The 19,503-nt window shown below is 40.0% G+C and overlaps 1 protein-coding gene across 3 annotated transcripts in view; it reads right to left on the bottom strand.

The window, feature by feature from the left end:
- Positions 1-19,503, bottom strand: part of raskol (Ras GTPase-activating protein raskol) — a 648,601-nt gene that overhangs the window by 374,785 nt on the left and 254,313 nt on the right. The window lies entirely within an intron of this gene.

Here is a 19,503-nt window from a genome sequence, read left to right as displayed (position 1 = left end):
AAATAGAGAAATGACTAAAAGGCTGAAAAGGGAGAAGTGGGAGAAATATGCTCGTAGATAGCTTGAAAGGGGGAAATATGCTCGTATGGGAGCTTGAAAGAGAGGAACTATGCTCGTAAGGGAGTTTGAAAGGGAGGAAATATACTCGTGAGGGATCTTGAACGGGGGGAAATATGTTCGTAAGGGAGCTTAAAAGAGGGGAAATATACTCGTGAGGGATCTTGAACGGGGAGAAATATGTTCGTAAGGGAGCTCGAAAGGGGAGAAATATGATCGTAAGGGAGCTCGAAAAGGGAGAAATATGATCGTAAGGGAGCTTGAACGTGGGGAAATATGCTCGCAAGGGAGCTCGAAAGGGGGGAAATATGTTCGAAAAGGAGCTCGAAAAGGGAGAAATATGATCGTAAAGGAGCTTGAATGGGGGGAAATATGTTCGTAAGGGAGCTTAAAAGAGGGGAAATATACTCGTAAGGGATCTTGAACGGGGGGAAATATGTTCGTAAGGGAGCTCGAAAGGGGAGAAATATGATCGTAAGGGAGCTCGAAAGGGAAGAAATATGCTCGTAAGGGAACTTGAAAGAGGGGAAATATACTCGTGAGGGATCTTGAACGGGGAGAAATATGTTCGTAAGGGAGCTCGAAAGGGGAGAAATATGATCGTAAGGGAGCTCGAAAAGGGAGAAATATGATCGTAAGGGAGCTTGAACGTGGGGAAATATGCTCGCAAGGGAGCTCGAAAGGGGGGAAATGTGTTCGTAAGGGAGCTCGAAAGGGGGGAAATATGTTTGTAAGGCAGCTTATTGGGAAATAAAAGTATCAAAAATCTGAGGAGAAACGCACTAAAGGGAAAATCGTACAAATAAGTAAAAGCGAGGCTCATATACACAATACTTCCCGTTAATATTCTTCAATATCTATCACAGGGACATAATGCTTCATAAAATGCAGATCACTTTCCAGCGACAGATACTAAGTAAATCGCACAGCAATGAAACTTCACGTCAGTTAACACAATCATCACACATGCACGTGTGAGTGCAGTGAAAAGTGACTCATATTAATAAGATGGAAGAAAGTTCTTGCCAAGAAAGCAAACATTCGATAAATCTGATCTTAGTGAAATTAGTAATCGCATTCTTACTACTGCTAATCGTAGAGAACACAGAACTTCCATTTACTGAGCACAGTTTCTATTGACTCTAGGTAAATATGGTTGAACAGCTTGAAATACACGGGAGCAGATTTATGATTGAAGAATAAAGTGCTACTAATCAATTTTTGTACTGTGCGTAAGAATATTGCTGCACATTACCTCTTGTAACTGTCCTTTGTCCTAATTTACTGCTGGTCATTTTGTTCTTACATAATTGCCGAAACAAATCACTTCTGCTTATCAAAATGCCCTTGAAATGCAAGTGGCTCCTTGTACGCACAGTGAGAAGTGAATGTGGTGGCATCTATCCTCCGTTTTTAGTCTTATGCTGCTCATACATCTAATGAATGAATGATTTTATTTCGTGTTCCTGCCACTTTTGGCTAATTGCAAAGGTGAGGATGAATGTTGATAAGATGAAGGTACAATCACCAATACAAGTTCCACAGAGGATTAACCGGGCTGCAGGCCGAGGCGCCAGAGCTTCGCTAGTCTGCAAAATGCAGTCCAGAGTTGTACTACGTGAAAACAAGGGCATTCGCAGGATTTATTCGGGGGGCATTTATTGTAACTATTATTATTATAATTGCTATTATTTTTGTGGTTATTATTACTATTATTATTATTGTTATTATTATTACCACTACCACTACTACTACTACTTATGTTTTTTTTAAAATTACATACATTTGTAATTTCCGTATTCTGTGCATTTATATAGAATTTGCATAACTGGATATTTAACATATTAATTCATGTAGGACAAAAAGCGGTTTTTTATAGGTAGATAATCAGTGTAAAATAGACTGTAAGCTTAAATGTAACCCTACTTCAATAATAATAATAATAGTTCCTGTAACGTATTTCCTAGAAGTCACAGAAAACAATACTTTATGTTACAAAATAATGCTACAATTTCATCTTTCGAATTTCATTATCTATTTCCAGAAATCTCAGGCAAGTGCCCCCCTGGTCCCTCCCTGCTGGCGCCATTGCGTGGAAGGGAGGTTGACGTTTGGGTTTATTCTGAAAGCGCCACCCTTATATGGACTTAGCACGTAGTTATGTGCTGTGTTGTTGTCAGTTCCCTTGCGATTCGGTACCTGAGGTAGCAAAAAGTTCTGCTAGATGGCAGGGTCTACGGTAATTCATATAAATATGATCACACACATATGAATAGCCAAAACAAGCTATTAGTGTTAGTGACCTTACGAGAACTCTTATATGTGATACGACAAGTGATCGAAAAACTGGCACAGCAAATTCTTCCGCTGGGGATAGGCGCAAACACGTTAAGAACCTTAATAATGTTCACATTTTGTTACATAAGAGATATCGTGCGCACATCAATATCACAAAATGTTCGTTCTATACTCTGACAAACTTTACACGGTTTTTGGTACACTGTTGTTGTTTTTTTCCTGGAACACATAAAGATGTGTGTCCCTCACAGTTCAATTTCCTTTCGACTGCACTGTTTCGGAAAGCAGTTGTGTGAAAGTTTTCAGTTTTTCTATCACGCCACCCAAAAAGCTTAGATTTGCAGATAGCAAGACTCGCGGATTACATTGCAACCATATGGTTGGCACTCCTACCGAGAAAAAATATGTTTTTTACATAAAAATCCGCTCCCTAATCATTAGGCTTCGCTTCATTAGCATAATCAACAACCTTAGGAGGGAGAAGTTCCACTCGACTCTCCTCATCAGCAAGCTCATCGGATCAGGTTGTTGCTACATCCACACTTCTAATCTTCGAATATTACCTGAAAGCTGTACCTTTTAAGAAATAAAAGCCACTTTGCTTCTTTGGAAAGCAACAAAAGACGCCAATTTCCAGAAGAACAACATCTGCCAACCGTCTCGACAATAGCAGTGACCAGGATAAGCAAGATCGACCATCAGACGACCTTGTCCGTTCATTCGCATTGTTGCGTAAGTTCCTTGACGTCAAGGTCTTCTTTTTTTCTTGTAGTTCCTTCTTCCTCCGCAACTACCATACTAATTCTAGGCTTATTTTTCGTCTACATTTTCTCTCCCATGTTGACCCGTTCGTTCTCTTTGTTTCTCTTGCAACTCGGAATGACAAAAACTGCCCGTGATGGCAAACTCGTGCACGGCAATTCCTTACGACCAGATGACGAGTAGACTTCCGAAAAGTCTTTGTTGGGCATGAGGGAAGAAAGACGGTTTTGCACCACAAAGGATTCATTTTCTGGAAGACAAGAAACAGAATGGTGCTTGCCTGCGCGTCATGGGGCTCCACCGAAACAAAAACTACTTGTTGGATTGACTTCGACTTGGACAATGGGATATCTAAAATCTGGACTTCCTGGCGTAGCAGCCTTTTGAAGTCCAACCAACAACCGTCGAGCGTCTTTTCGTTGCGTGGCCAGCACAGCGCATAATTCCATCACTGTTACTATCTGACAGCTCCTCTATTGTCCTTACGATGCTGTGTTATAAGCGAAATTGCCTTCCAAGACAAAATTCATACTCAGTTATATTGATCGCATTTCCAGCCGGCGGCTGGGAAACAGCGAATCAGCGATCAGCTCAATTTTCTTCGACTGACATCGGGCATTTTCGAGTCACGAGGCAACCACGTGTTGCCAAACGCAATGTAAAGCGAGAGAGTTCTGACAACGAACCACAAATGAACGTGGATTAATGGTACAAATGCATACGTGGTCATGCACAATGAAGTTTCCGGAAAGATCATCCACAGGCCGGTATTCAATCGGCAAAAACAGAAGTACGCTTGGCAACGTTGCGTTGCAGGAGCGACTTTTCGGCCCGGGAACAGAAAGAGCCAGACATAGCCATGAAGATCAGCCGCCAGATGGAAATGCGACCTGTATAGTTATTTCCTTATAATATTCACCCATGCTAAAGTTCTCCATACAATTTTTAAGTATCAGCAATGATCATTCTTATCATAATTTAAGGAAAACCATTAATATTGTTAACAACCAAAACAGTCCTTTAAGGACGAATATCTTGAAGAGGTTTTTCGTAGGTTGACGCATCCCATCGCCGCTGTTTTCAGTCTTTCGAGACGGTAGCCAATCAGGTAGCTCTCTAATTGTCCTAATGATGTCCAAATTATGAAGCAACCTTTAAATAGCCCCATAAAATAAAATATTAAATCCCTACTATAACTAATTGTATTAATATTAGAATTGTAATTAAAAATTCCATGGGTCAACACTGATATTTCGAATCTCTCGGCGGGGATCGAACCCAGAACCTCTGACACCGAAGTCAAGAGTGCTAACCATTTGGCAACGCGGGAGCTGATTAACATCATTACTTAATTGTTTTATCAGTACTGCATTAACACAAGAAACCTTTTCGATCAAACTGTATGTAGGATGTGACGCATACTTTTAACCCCCCCCCTCCATTTTCAGTAAAAAAAATGGTCAAACGTGTGGTATCGTGTGTACAACTGCACTTTTGTTATTTTACGCCGTGTTTCTATCTCTGCAGGTTAATCGCAGCGATGAGGATGATAGAGGAAGGACAAAAGGCAACGGAAAGTTACAACGAATCAAAATCTCACGCCCCTCGTTCCGTAACCACTCCACCATACAGAGGTTGCCAGTACGAACATGTAGAACGAAAAGTCACACATCAAACTGAGCACAACCGTCTCAAGAATGTCAAATCCTTCTTTTTGACTTTTTCCCACTTCTGATACAATCTCGTGTTGACAACTGAACAGCAGCTGTCATAATGCCTAGGACATTAAGGTAACGACCAATTATAAAGAAAAAGAAGAACGTGTTGGAACAAAAGAAAGAAGAAGCAGGTTGCACCTTTATGCGAAAAATGCAAAAGTGTGAAGAGGGAGAAGTCAACGTCGGCGTTTGTCTTGTAGGCATTTACATTTTGCGTAAAACGAAGCCTCTTGTTTCTGTGACCTTGTCCGACTTCACAGCCCCTTCTAACAAAGGCTCGTTCGCACCATGAACGAAACAGGAGCAGACAAAGGAATCAGGATAACAATCCACAGGCATTTTTCCAGCTTCAGCTAATCTGACGAACACGTTCATACATATTTACCCTGCCTCACCTACTTACGACTGCAACCATATGTGTGGCTGCATACTTCTACAAGTGTGCATCTCTGCTCCGACGGTCTTGTCATGTTTTATGTCTTTGGAAGGAACCTATGTACAGTCATGTTACTTTTTCCTCCGTGAGAAACTTGTTCTCTCTCTCTCTCTCTGCCTCACACCCAACCACCCACATTTCTCTCATTTTCGTGTTTTCTTCTATCTTCTCCTCCTTTATTTCAATTTCTATATTTTCTTCCTCTTTGTTTCTCTCGTTTCCTCCCTTTTCTTTCTTCTCTCTCTCCCTCTCACAAACATTTATTTCTCTTTCTCTCAGTTTCTCTTTAGTTTTTCCCTCTTTCTTTTCTTCCTTTTATCACTCTATTTCCCTCTATTTCCTTTCTGTTTTTCTCCTTTCTTCCCCTTTTCTTTGTTTTTCCTTTGTCTTTCTATCTCTTTGTTTCTTTCGTTTCCTCCCTTTTCTTTCTTCTCTCTCTCCCTCTCACAAACATTTATTTATCTTTCTGTTTCTTTTAGTTGTTCCCTATTTCCTTACTTCATTTCTCTCTTTCCTCTCCTTGTATTCCTTTCTCCTTTCTGTCTCTCGTCTCCTTCTCTCTAGTAAAATTGAAAGAGAGGGAGGGGATGGGAGAGAGAAAGAAGATAAAAGTAGCGAAATGGAAATAGAGAGTAAAGAAGGAAATGAGAGAGTAAAGGGACAGCTTCTCTCTCTCTCTCTCTCTCTCTCTTACTAGTACGGAAAAAGCTCAATACAGTTACGATTCAAAAGTAGAAAATACTAGTTTAAGGTTGCCATAATTTCAGAACATAAATCCGGAGCATTTGATGAGTCAATGTAATATAAATCTGAATCTGAGGATGGAGTAGGGCAAATTGGATGATAGGAGGAGTAATATTGTCCAAATACTATTGTACTCCCCTGATCTAATATATTCATTCTTTGACCTTCACCGTTGACAATGGTGCTGTAAAGAATGCACAGACTGTGAAGCTACAAATTAAGACATATCAGACCACTCCAGAACTGAAATAACCTTACAAATGCCACGAAAAATGTACTTCTTCTGAATAAAACGGGAAGTTTCTCAGAACAGATAATTCTTAACAAAATATAATTTTTAAATAATATGTATTTGTAGAAAATTATTATCATGAAAAATTAGTAACTACTTGCTGTAACGATACATACAGTCGCAGACACTTCTGGATCGCAACAATTCCACTGCCTCCCAATGGAATCGTTATAACCCAGAAGTGACCGTGACTGTACAAGAAGTGCTCCCTGTAAGGAATCAGAAAAGAACATGACTGAAAAATGAAGACATTTAAAGTCCGACCATAGTCAGAAAAAATCGAGGCAGGGATTAAAGAAGAAAGGACCGTGCCGACAAAATCGGAACTTCAGGTAACCATATACTAGAGTTGAAGAGCTGTATCTTTGCGGGTGGCCTTGGCTACTCCGCGCAGAGTGAGAGATAGATAGGTTTATGTAGTTGCCACCTACTCGCCCTTTGGGTGGTCGACAGTGTAACAGATTGTTTACAGAACGTTCCGGGAAGAAAGAAGCAAAAGGAATCGAAACACCCCTTTTTCAAATAATAGACTGAGTCCGGTACACAAAGGGAAGTAAGCTCTCGTGGATTTGCGCGCGGAGTAGTTGAAGCAGTTGGCGCGGAGATTTTGACTGGATGGTGGTCGCGCAATTTAGTGCTCTGTCTGTTGAGTTTTGCATACCTCCGGGGACATTTTCTTCTGGCAAAGTGGTGAAGTAGTCTCTTCAGTCGGAAGACCACGCTAGTCCGCCGTTGTTTGCAGAAGCACAAAAAACGTTAAATCGGCATTAAGGCTCTCCGGAAAAGAGATCGTGCAGGAATGAACTCTGTCTGCAGCAGTTTAGCAGATTTTCATTCAGTGAAGCCGAGATTGCAGAGAAGGATTTTCTCCAGCGACAAGACACCAAGGAACGTCGGAAAAAGAAGATGGAACAACGAGGATTTTAGTGAAGTGGTCCCCAGTGTCGAGAGCTCTCGTGTTTTAACCCCCACAAGCTTGATCTTCTGATGAAAAAATCCCACTAAATTTTGAAAAGCGCTAATTCTTTCTAAAGGCCGGCCATGTAATCGTGAGTAAAAAGGTTAAATTTGTTCTTTTTTATAAATATATGTGAGAGTGATTTCTTTTACCAAGATAATCTAAAGTACTGCTGTCAACTCTTGTATTGGGTTTACTCATGTAAACCAAGAACCACCAGCGAATCAGTGTGAACCTTTAATTATTTTTTTGTGAAGTTATTTCTTAGTTTTCTTCTGTAATAAAAGAAAGTAAAGGTTATTCTTTCCTTCAAACATTAAAATCTATAATAATATTTGAAATCAGTTTATCTCAACCGAACTGTAGTTAAAAAGCAAAGCTAAGTCTAATACTAATAATAATAACGATAAAATCACGTTTTATCGTTATAATAGCAAGCCCAGAACGCAAGGATAATGACGCGCAGCCGGTAGCTCCTCCCCCATGCTACTGCGCAGCCGGTCTTGGGCAGGGTTTATCCGCAAAGATACAGCTCGTCAACTCTAGTTCCAACTGAGAGAGGTAAGCAAGGTAAAAATATCTTTAGGTTCTCCTATTACGGTCATCAAATATCTTTAGGTTCTCCTATTACGGTCATCCTCTTACCATTAATATTGTTAGCACATCGCATTACGACGCCAGGGGTCCTGCGTTCGAATCCCGGCATGGGCATGGATGTTTGTGAGTGTCCATTCATCAATTTCATAGTCCATCCCCATCTTTGCAAATTATCCAAAAGTGGCATAAAAAGGGAAGCAAAATAAAGCAAATCAAGCAGATATTAAAATAAAATTGTAAAGGTATAACGGATATCTGGAAAAGCAACGGATAATCTGAATAACTGGATAGACAAATAGCGAAAGTGTACATGCGACTTAAGTTACTAAATCTCGCTTGTTTTGTTTCATTGGAAAGACATACTGGTTTGTAGCTTTGCACCTGTCATCTGGAAAACAAGATGAGAAAATACTTTTTCCTCATACAACTGACCTATAACACAAGGCCAGTGAAAACAATTCATAACTTTTCTTTGACGCGAGGAACCAAAGCATGAGAAAATAACAGTAAAACTCCGACTTGTATGAATCCTGATAATTACAGGGCTAGGATTTTCATGACTTAGCATATTATTTTTTTGGTAAGGGTGAATGTTCCCCAAACATATAGAAATTCATATCATGAAGAAACTAATTAAGTTGAGGCGCTTTTTAAGGGCATATTTTGCCATTTTTGCGTGATACAGCATATTTTGATGAATTGTCGGTCAGATTCAGCTTATTTTTGCATTTTCAAGAAATATACAGTCATTTTCGAAGTGGATTCATTCTTACTCCCATGTTTACTCGAGAGTTTTTTTTGTTTTTTTTTTACTGTAGCAAACTAGTTTTCATTTTTAATTGAAAATCTAGAGAAAGTAATCATTGTGTATTGCAACTCAGGGCCCATAACGTGAACTAAAAATAGTAAATATGTGAAAATATCTCAGCATTTGGATATTGATGTTTGAAACAGTCCAGTTATAAGAGCATATTTTTCAAATTATAGTGCATATTTTGTAAAATTTTAGGTCATAAGAGCATATTTTGGTGATTATTAGGTCATAAAAATCCTATCCCTACTGATAACATTATAACGGTTAATTAACGTTTACTTTTACTAACGTTAAAAGCACTACAACAATTACAATTAACATATTTATAACAATGTAACATATCGTCGGATGTGACCCGAGATGCTCATTCTTCAATTGTTAACCTCTTGCTAACGAACAAAACCGCTCACAGAACAAGGCATTCTTGCAAATTAGTTCTGGAAAATCAAACTTGTCCCACTTCACGAATGTGTCAATTAAAATTCTGCCTTTTCCTTCATAATTAATTCATGCCTGCGGATGCAGGTGTTAAAGTAGAGCCATAATGAAGAGATTGGTAATAATAACTAATAACAATAGACATTCCATTAATGCAACGATTGTTGAAAGAACAAAGCAGTAACCTCGTGAGTTTACATAAATTAAAAACTGCTACCAGTGTCACGCTCACAAAAATATTCGACCATGAAATAAAACAAAGGGGAACAAGACGTGCTTCCATAAGAAAAAAGGTCGGTCAATTTATGGAAAGCAGAGTGTAATGTTCTTTGTAATTGCCATGTAAAAACGTTGATGTTCATGTAACTGGGCGAATGACACGAAGAGAATGGTGTATGAAAGTGTATTATGCAAGGTCTTGCGTGTAATTCAAATAAGTGCAGCAGTAAGGAGTGGCTATTGATTTCAAAAGGTATTGAGGAGATTTGAGTCATGTATCCGAAAGGAATTTGCTGTTTAATAAGCATGCTTGTCTGTTAGAAAATACTTTTCTTGCTTCATTGTATATGGACGTGTCTTGCGTGATTACAAATTTATGAAATGAAAGTCAAAATGGAACAGGAAGACATTAGTGTTTAGAATAAAGTGAATGATATTCAACAACAGTTTGAAACATAGATATTAACAATAGAACCTGAACTCAGCAACTTTGGCTAGAAACTGCAAACGCGGTGTGAGCCATAAAATAAAGAAGAAGTCAAAATGGAATTCTGGGATGATGCAACTTTGGCTAGAAACTGCAAACGCGGTGAGAGCCATAAAATAAAGAAGAAGTCAAAATGGAATTCTGGGATGATGCAACTTTGGCTAGAAACTGCAAACGCGGTGAGAGCCATAAAATAAAGAAGAAGTCAAAATGGAATTCTGGGATGATGCAACTTTGGCTAGAAACTGCAAACGCGGTGAGAGCCATAAAATAAAGAAGAAGTCAAAATGGAATTCTGGGATGATGCAACTTTGGCTAGAAACTGCAAACGCGGTGAGAGCCATAAAATAAAGAAGAAGTCAAAATGGAATTCTGGGATGATGCAACTTTGGCTAGAAACTGCAAACGCGGTGAGAGCCACAAAATAAAGAAGAAGTCAAAATGGAATTCTGGGATGATGCCGAGACAAAGACTAAGATCTGTTCAAGAATCTCGACTTTATAAAACTAGACCCCTGCACATTTTACTGCTTTTTGTCTATTTAGCTGAAAAATTTATAAAACTATCCAAGTTTGCTGCTGAGAAAGTAATACTAGCAGGATTTTCGAAAATGTTTTTAATATGCGATTCAACTCTTTGCCTTCTATTTTTTTCCTTAGACCCACTTAAGTACTTTCCTAAGCACGTCTCTCGTGATTGGCTATTCAATCAGTAACTCGGTGGTTATATACGACCGGATTCGAGAGCATCAAAAGAGTGCAGAGTTTTTGTTTTAGGTCCATTGTTTGCACAGATACGCTAATCGGGACTGGACGTACAGTTTTTAAGCGAGTTCTGAACCACTATGTGCCTTATCTAACCCGGGACACCTTGATAAGGCCAGGCAACGATGTTACCACTACGGTATCATGGAGACCTCTTCCTGCACACTGTAACACGCCGTGAAGGCATATGTGTGGACGTGGTTATAGGGACCTACACATTCACAAGCTCGGTCATTTTGTGGAGGTGAGGTGATCTACATCACGCTCCGGCTGCCTTTACCGCCATGTACGCATTTATCAGAGGCTGGGCAGCGAAATCCTGGGGTTTTGCTGGAAAAATTCCCACCTGAAATCGAACCCTGGTCTCCAGCGTAGCAGACAAACGCTCTACTGACGGGACCACCGCGGCTAGACCTTAAAGCTTATGAAAATTAAAGTAATTTTACTTTAAATCAAAATTACAAGGAGATTATTTATTGATAGGCTATATGTATTGTGTGCGTTCCCGCATCGCCTTACTTAAAGCGTCGCGTCCCAGCTTCGAATCCCGGCGGGATTTTCCAAATTGTGGTGTTGGCTCTGCACCGTGAGCACCATTGGCGAAATATTCAAGAGCCATACAGCGAACTACGATCTCGAAAGCCAGGAAACAGCGTCGATGGGACTCGAACAAGCGTCACTCAATGAAAAACCACTCGGCAAGCTTTTGGCCTTCAGGACTGTTGCGACACAGGTTCATAGCTTATTTGTTTGATTTGGTTTATTTTACTTCGCATTTCTGGCACTCTTGGCTAATCGCGAAGATGAGGATGTGTGATAATATGATGAAGGGGCACTCACAAAGAACACCCATATCCAGACTGGGCTTCGAACCAGGGACCCCTAACGTCGTAGCGCGATGTGCTAAACATTCCGCCACGGAGGCAGGCTCTATGTTAATAGCATTAATAAAGTTATGGCCAACACACATCCATAACTCACTTAATATTCGAGCCTAGGACTCCTGACGCTGTGGCACGATTCGCTAAGCTCTCCGCCAGAGGGGCTGGCGAACATCTCTTGCTGCGCGGTTAGTACATATAAATCTGTTTTAACACCACAAATCGTTAGTTGTGGACACTACTACTTCTCTGGACGATTTAATATTTTGTGAGAACTTGTATTTTTCGCATTCCAACTAAAAACCCACTTTCCTCCTACATGACAATGCATCTCTTAGGGAAAATGAGGCGGGGCATTATCGTTACCATACAGCTTTTGTTCTTAGCTGGAAGAATTGAATGCTGCATACAGACTAAGGAACCGTGCCAGAAACCATGTTATTACTAATGTACCTCACAGGGGAGACAGTATTTTCTCTGTAATTTAATACTAGCTCGCTGGAAGCCAGCGAAAGTGTTCATGTTGAAATTACAAAAGAAAGTTGCGTGAAGCAGAACTAACCAGCACTCAGCAACACTCGTTCTGAATTTGCATACAAACTTACTTGCACCGCGTGTGACAAGTTCAAGAGCGTCATGCACATCCACGATTTACAAAACTCTAGAAGAGTAGGCATGAAAAGAAAGTAACGAAGCTTGTTTAACCGTGTGCTCGAGAGGAAGATAACGTGCTGCCTCGGGTAAGGACATTAATACTGCACAGATGCGTTGTGTGAGCTTGGCCTTGTAACTTGCACTCTGGTGATATTCAGTGAACACGATTTTTTTTTAATGAGTGCATATGCTCTGGGTCTGATATTTGTGCCTCTCTCTCGTGCAACTATTTGCGTAGCTTTCTTTTGATGTGTATCAACTATAGGTCGGATTTCCAGGTGGCGGTTGGGAAACAGCGAATCAGCAATCAGTTGAATTTTCTTCGACCGACATCGGGCATTTTCGAGTCACAAGGCACCGAACCGAAGGACGAAATAAATAAGCGTCGGATATACCACAAGTTGCCAAACGTACTTTAAAGGGATTAGTTGGTTGGTTTATTTGGTGTGTTAATTCCAGTTTATGTACAGTAAGGCTAATCGGGACTGGACCTACAGTTTAAAGTGGGATCCGAACGACTATGTGCTTCCACCGGGTAACAAATCCGAGACCCCTTGATTACAAGACCACGACGATACCAGTGCGCCATCGGGGAGGCCATACTGTAAAGCGAGGGAGTTCTTTCAACGATATCGTCAGCACCAGAATCCAACGGCCGTTAATGGTACAACTGCACACGTGGGCTTGAACAATAAAGTTTCAGGAACGACCATCCACAGGTCGGTATGCAACTGGCAAAAACAGAAGTACACTTGGCAACGTTGTTGCGGGAGAGCGATGTTACCCCTACAGCTTTTACTGCGCAACACCTATCGAGCAAGACACCATCGAAGACAATTGGGGGGACAGAAAGAGCCAGAAATAGACTTGATGGTCAGCTGGCAACTAGAAATGCGACCAGTATTGGAGTTGCATTACAATTGTTTATTAAACAAACTGTAAAAAGATAGCTGAGGGGGAAAATGATCATTGCCATTTTTAAAGTATTAATTAACGCCCATTACATAGATAACCAAATTAATATTATTTTATAATGATCCAGTTGTTACAAATATATACCTGGTGCATTAAACTGCAAATTTATAATCATTATAGTTATATCTTTACTCATGATAAAAAATAATTCAAATTCAAATATTATTAAAGGTTGCGTCTCGCTATTATCACATATTAATACCGGTATATTTTATGAAAACTTCTAAGTGACCATTTTTAATGTATTAAAACTATTACATAGCTACGTGCAATTGATGTAATTTTAAAATTTCAGTTTCTAAAACTCGACCTACAGTTTCAATTACACAAAACTAAAATTTATAATCATTATTTATCTTTTCCCATATGTCTCAATGCTATACCATAGGCTTATAATAATATGTGTTTATTTAATATTCCAACGGTTAGCAGCGCCATCTATACTTCTCATTTTAACCACAGCACAGAGATGGGATGGCATGAATGCGCATGCGCTCACGGAAAAAGAATGGCTCCGTTGCTTTTTTTAAAAATTAACAGTAAAACGGGTAAATTTTACGTTATTTGTCTCTTTCTTGTGTCTACTATTCGTCACGTGCGAAACGTATATTATGTGGTTTGCAGCCACGTATAGTCAGTCTGATGGTCATGAGTGAGAGATCTCGGCTTTGACCGATTGATTAAAGCCGCAAGTCTGAATGCGTCAGTACTTAGGCTATTTGCAGGCATCGACATTAACGCCACCGAAACATACACCCCCTAAACAGAATTCGTCAGTTAAAGTATAGTGTGTTGATAAAAAATATTCCGTGGAGATGAACTCCTTGGAATATACCTACAAAGAAGTATTCGAAGGATATTGTGTTTGCTGATATAATACTGACGCAAGAAACGTATAGGATGACATCACGTTCGTAGTCAGTGGCGTGTCCAGGATTTTGGAATGGTGGGGGTTACGTATACTTTCATTAATAGTCAGCCCTCATTTCCTCATCTTTCTTTTTACGAATACTGGGTCAAAGAAAATGTAGACCCTTTTTCTCAGGAGGCAGTTTTTTATTCTTTACAAATATGGTCTAAGAAAGCCATGAATTCAACTGAGAAAAAGCTACACATTTTGAAATATTATCTTATAACATTTAATTATTAATGCAAGACTGGATTGAAAGTAACTAATTCTTGCGCCAGAGTGGCATTCCTAAAGAAGCCTCAACAGGTAACAGCATGAATTACCATGGCCGACTTTACCATATCACGGCAGATTTTTAAATTTGACTCTCAACAGTGAAAAAAAAATTAATGGCAAGTTTGTTATTCTAATTTAATGATACACGTGATACAGAAAAGACACAAACATTGAAAAATGAATACTCTACTCATTATTAAAAGTAAATAAAAATAAGCGAACTCGAGATATTAACCGGAATTTCCTACCCCTGTTGATGACCCGCCCAACCCCCAATAACCCTACTTTGGGCACGCCACTGTTCCTTGTATTACAGAGTAGGGACGTCCACTTGCATTTCGCCTGGGATACTTTCCTCGGAATGGACAAGTTGCCCCTGAAAGGTTGTGATATTCAAAGTGCACACCGCCATTGGAAGATTGGAGCGACAGCCACCGAATCGTTGACCTTGGGAAAGTGTCTTGTGTAGCAAAGAAAGTGAAAGCGTCAATGGCTGCTGTTCATCTGTCTCTCCCGAGGACAGATACTGCAGCTTTCTTCTGTTTATGTTGTCGTTATTTCTTTTCCCTTTACTTTCTCACCCCTCCCCCTTCTACTCCAACCCAGCAAAAGAAGATAATGATTACGTGTGACAGCTGCATTGCTCCGAATTCCATGGGGCAGCTCCATTGCTCCAAATTCCAGGTTTCCATTTCAAAAATGTACAGAACTCTTTGAAAATGCACGTTTCAGGAGAATTTTTCCGTACTGAGGAAATTATGCAGAGCAAAATGTAACTGGACGTTCCTGCTTTGTACTAAGAATGTGACGTCATCTATGTCCGGGGAGAGAGAGAGAGAGAGAGAGAGAGAGAGAGAGAGAGAGAGAGAGAGAGAGAGGGAGGGAGGGAGGGAGGGAGAGGGGCAGTCAATGTTATTTCGGTAAGCACAACAATCTTTGATTTTTTTTATAGATGTGCCTTACTTTCTTGTTGATAAGGGGTTAATGTCCACAAGATGTTTTAATCGAGTCCTATCATGTCACACATTATCACAACCTCGACGTTGTGATATTCAAAGTGCACAACGTCATTCGACAATCAGTGTGACAAGAATCAAATCATTGCAAAATGCACCAAAGCTTCCTAACTTGTTTACATACTTCAGGATATTTCGATCTGTACTGTATGTAGATGTACAGTCGGAGAAAGAATTACCTGGGCCACGGTACCTAGAATTTCGTAACGTCTTAAAGCCTGTTGTTTATGCAACCCAAATAACAAATTATTCGCTTAAGTTTGTCTGGTGGATCTGAGTTCTCGGGAATGATTGAGCATTGATAGCATGAGTCACATGACTCATGCCCCAGCAACAACAAACAACAGCTGGGTGCTACGTGGCCTCAAGAAGAACATTTCAGCAACTGGTTTCTTAACAAGATCTACTCGTAAGAAAATATATTTTTCGAGTGATACTAGTCATTGTCAAGAAGGTTCACTGAAATTATGGTTCTCATCACAGGCCACATGCCACACGCTAATGGTTTAAGTCCACTTTATGCACTGGACCTACAGATTAAAGTGGGATCCGAACCAAATGTTCCTCTATCTGGTATTGAATTCGGAAGGCTTTGATTACATGTCGAAGACGTTACCACTACGCCATCGGAGAGGCAATGGAACGCCTTGAGAAAGAGACGAGTGAAACCATATTTGGCGTAAATTTTAAAAATAAGACAATATTTTGTGGTCACAGTTTCGAACCGTGGGAGAGGCATATATATTTTTTTGTCCCATCGTCCATTTCACGAGTTTATAATTCTTCCTCACCGACACGATTAACGCCAGTGGGAGAAGAAAAGCGAAGTAAAATAACTGAAACAGAAATAAAAGGAAAAAGCGAAACAAATTTTATCCATAATATTCTGCGGTCACTTCAGTTGTATTCAAGGAATCCTACATTTAAAGAGAGCCGTGGTATCTAACTTGTCTTTTCCACTTCCTTTGTGCTCTCGATTCCCTCTGTCACGATTGGTCTAAAACTAATTAATGCGACGTTAATTAAACAATCCAAACAACGAAACAATGCACAATCAACTGCACAAAACAACATTCCATTTGTTTTCGAACCGGAAAACAATTGACATGCTGTAAAATGAAGCAAGAAGCAGTAATAAACTGGGAATTTGGTACGGTATAGAATTAAATCGGTGAAGATGTTCCATTTGATTGGATTTTTGTTATTTAGTGTCGCTATTCTTTCACTTTTGGCAAATAGCGACGATGAAGATGATATGATGACATTGATTCACGGACACTCACCAAGAACACCCATGGCCAAGCCGAGATTCGAACCAGGGGCCCATGCTGTCGTAGCGCGCTGTGCTAACCACTACGCCACGGAGTTTGGTTAGGAGTGGACATTATACCATATTTTGTGTACGCAATTGGGATCAATCAATCGAATGACTAGGCATATTATATTATTAATATATTCATATCATAATATCACGTCATATTATTCGGCACGAAGTAACATCATAGACATTCAATCTTGCATGATTGCCTTTCAACTATTTCTTCGACTTCAGGTTAATAACATCAATAAGATAAATTATGAAACAAATGATAATGAATGTGGGATATTGACAGTTATTTCGAATTACCTGACACAAGCAACATTAAGCAGACTCGGTGGGCAAGCTCATTAAGTGGTCAACCTTCGATCTCGTCACCAAAGTTCCCGGATTTGAGTACCGTCCTTGTCACAGGTGTTTGAGTATTTCGTCATTAATTTCATGTAATGGTCACTCGTCCGCGACTAGGAAGAAAAGTTATGTTACGTAACAAAACTAATAAAAATAAACATGATCGAAGAGTACTTATTTCATCTCTCACGAAATCTCCTATAAAACCGGGATATATGAAATATATGTATCTTCACATACTATTTCGATTTCTATATTTAACTAGCCGAGACCGAGAACGGGAGAGCAATTTTCAGTTCGAGAAACCGAGAGACGGAGACACTGTAAAGTCTTGTTTCTTTCTTGACATCTGCCTCTGTTCGTTATTGGCTTTGTATTGGCAATTATTGTCATTATTCCTCCCCTGGAAGTAAACCATAACGACGATTTATGATTAAATACATTAGAGCAGATAAAAGGGCAAGAACAAGAGAGTCATGCCTGCCCTGGACTTCAACCCAGAACCTTACGTAACGAGATTTGAAATTCTGGAGAAGGCATCTGTGTTTCGCTTGGCTTTCTCTTTCCTCAACTTCTGTTATTTTATCATGCACGTATAATTAAAATGGATCTGAGAAAATACGTTGCGATCCATAATTGTGTTGGTTAGATGCTATAAATGTGAACTCCAACATGGAATAAATTATTCCCTTTTGTATGTGGTTGAACATGAAATTTTCTTACACTGTGACAATTTCTTTTTTTAGTTTTTCTGCACAGATAAGCTAATCTGGACTGGACCTTCAGTTTAAAATGACATACGAACTAATACGTGCATCCACCGTGTATCGAACCCGGGATCCCTTGATTATAAGGTGACGACGTTATCATTACGCCATCGAGGAGGCCCCGTGAGAAAATATTATTCACTCGATCTATGCAATAATTTATTTAAACATTTACATTTTCGTTTTCTTCTTTCTTTTTTATTAACTACTCTTCTAGGACTCTTTTTTGTCTTGAAATTTCTTCTTGTTCCAGGAAAAAAAATAATACATGCAGGCTGTATACCCCCAACCCCCATACAAATAGATAGAAAGAACTAATTTATAAATAACGTAACCATTAGGAAACAATTCGAACGTTAACTGATATAACTGCAGATGAAACAATACTTACAGACGCTAACGAAATATATATTCCTGTATAAACTCACAGGCAACAGGTATCTGGTGAGTTATTCACTCTTGCTAACTACGAGCGAAGGTCACGGAACCAAAGGGTGGCGAACAGACATCTGCTCTACGAAACTAGGGTTTGCAGACGAGGCCGTGTTCCTGTTATCAATGACGTACGAAATAAGGAGGAACACAGCTTTCATATCAAACTAGACCCGTGTTTTGGTCCCGTCATTGCATGTAAAACACTTTTTCGTCGTGGCCTTGAAGCCCTACCTAAAGGCTTCTCTGCAAGAAAGAAATCTTACCATTGAGGGGAGGAAAAGTGTGTGTGTCTATCGAGGTCTTTCAACTTACGTATTCTTCTTCATTTTAGAACGCGTGCTGTATCGTCGTTTGTGTTGGGTAATTTCACATTGTCTTCCTGCTTATGTTATTCGCGACGAAGCTTCTGGTTTCGATAATCTGGACGATAACGGGATTCTGAAGGTTGGTTGATTTGGTGTCTTAAGTCCACTTTATGCACAGTAAGACTAATCGGGAATGCACCTACAGTTTAAAGTGGTATCCGAACCACTATGTGCCTACACATTACTTTGCTGCTAGATATTTGCATGCTAAGATGTAGGAAATGCTACATTTTCAGTGTGTGGAATTGAGAGTTATTTCGGATACGAAGAATTGGAGAATGGAGTAGTGAGAAAAGTATCACCTCACATGTTTGAATTATAGCCCCCCCCCCCCACACACACACAGGATATAGGCCGTGGTTTTTATAACGAAATATAACATGAATGAATTGTGTCAAGAAAAACTGGAGCCTATTCACATCCCTACGAAGCTTGGAAGTCCACATAGAAATTAGAAAGTTCTGTTCCGACAAAATCAAGACGTATAGTAAATGAAAGAGCAAAGTGCTACCTTTGCACCAAGCCATGAAGGCGTGTAGGGGGTGCGGAGTTAGGGTTGCACACTTTCTTGTTACGGCCGAAGGTGGGGATAATGTGATCATCACCACGCCCCTGGCCGCCTTTACCCCCCCCCCCACAAGTTTCCTAGAGGTACCCACTTTATACGACGCTGGGTGGGCGCCGGAGCCACTTGAACAGGTGGACAAAATTCCAATCCTCCCCAGTCGGAGATCGAACTCAGAGCTCTCGCATGGTAATCAAACTCCCTAACGACCGAGCTACCGCGGCACATATAGTATAGTAGCCTTTGTAATTAAGGCAAGAATTATTTTAGCGTTTCGTTCAACGGTTTAAAAAAAAAAAAAAGGTAAAGTACTCCCCTGTGCATAGCACCACGCCATGAAGGCGTATAGGGGGTGTGGGGGTAACGCCCCACACTTTCTTGATCAGGTCGTGAGTGGGGGTGATGT

Source organism: Lepisma saccharinum, chromosome 8, assembly GCF_977018435.1.
Source record: "Lepisma saccharinum chromosome 8, izLepSacc3.1, whole genome shotgun sequence".
Classification (NCBI taxonomy): domain Eukaryota; kingdom Metazoa; phylum Arthropoda; class Insecta; order Zygentoma; family Lepismatidae; genus Lepisma; species Lepisma saccharinum.
The sequence above is the reverse complement of the archived record's forward strand: the minus strand, read 5'-3'. Positions and strand labels throughout refer to the sequence as shown.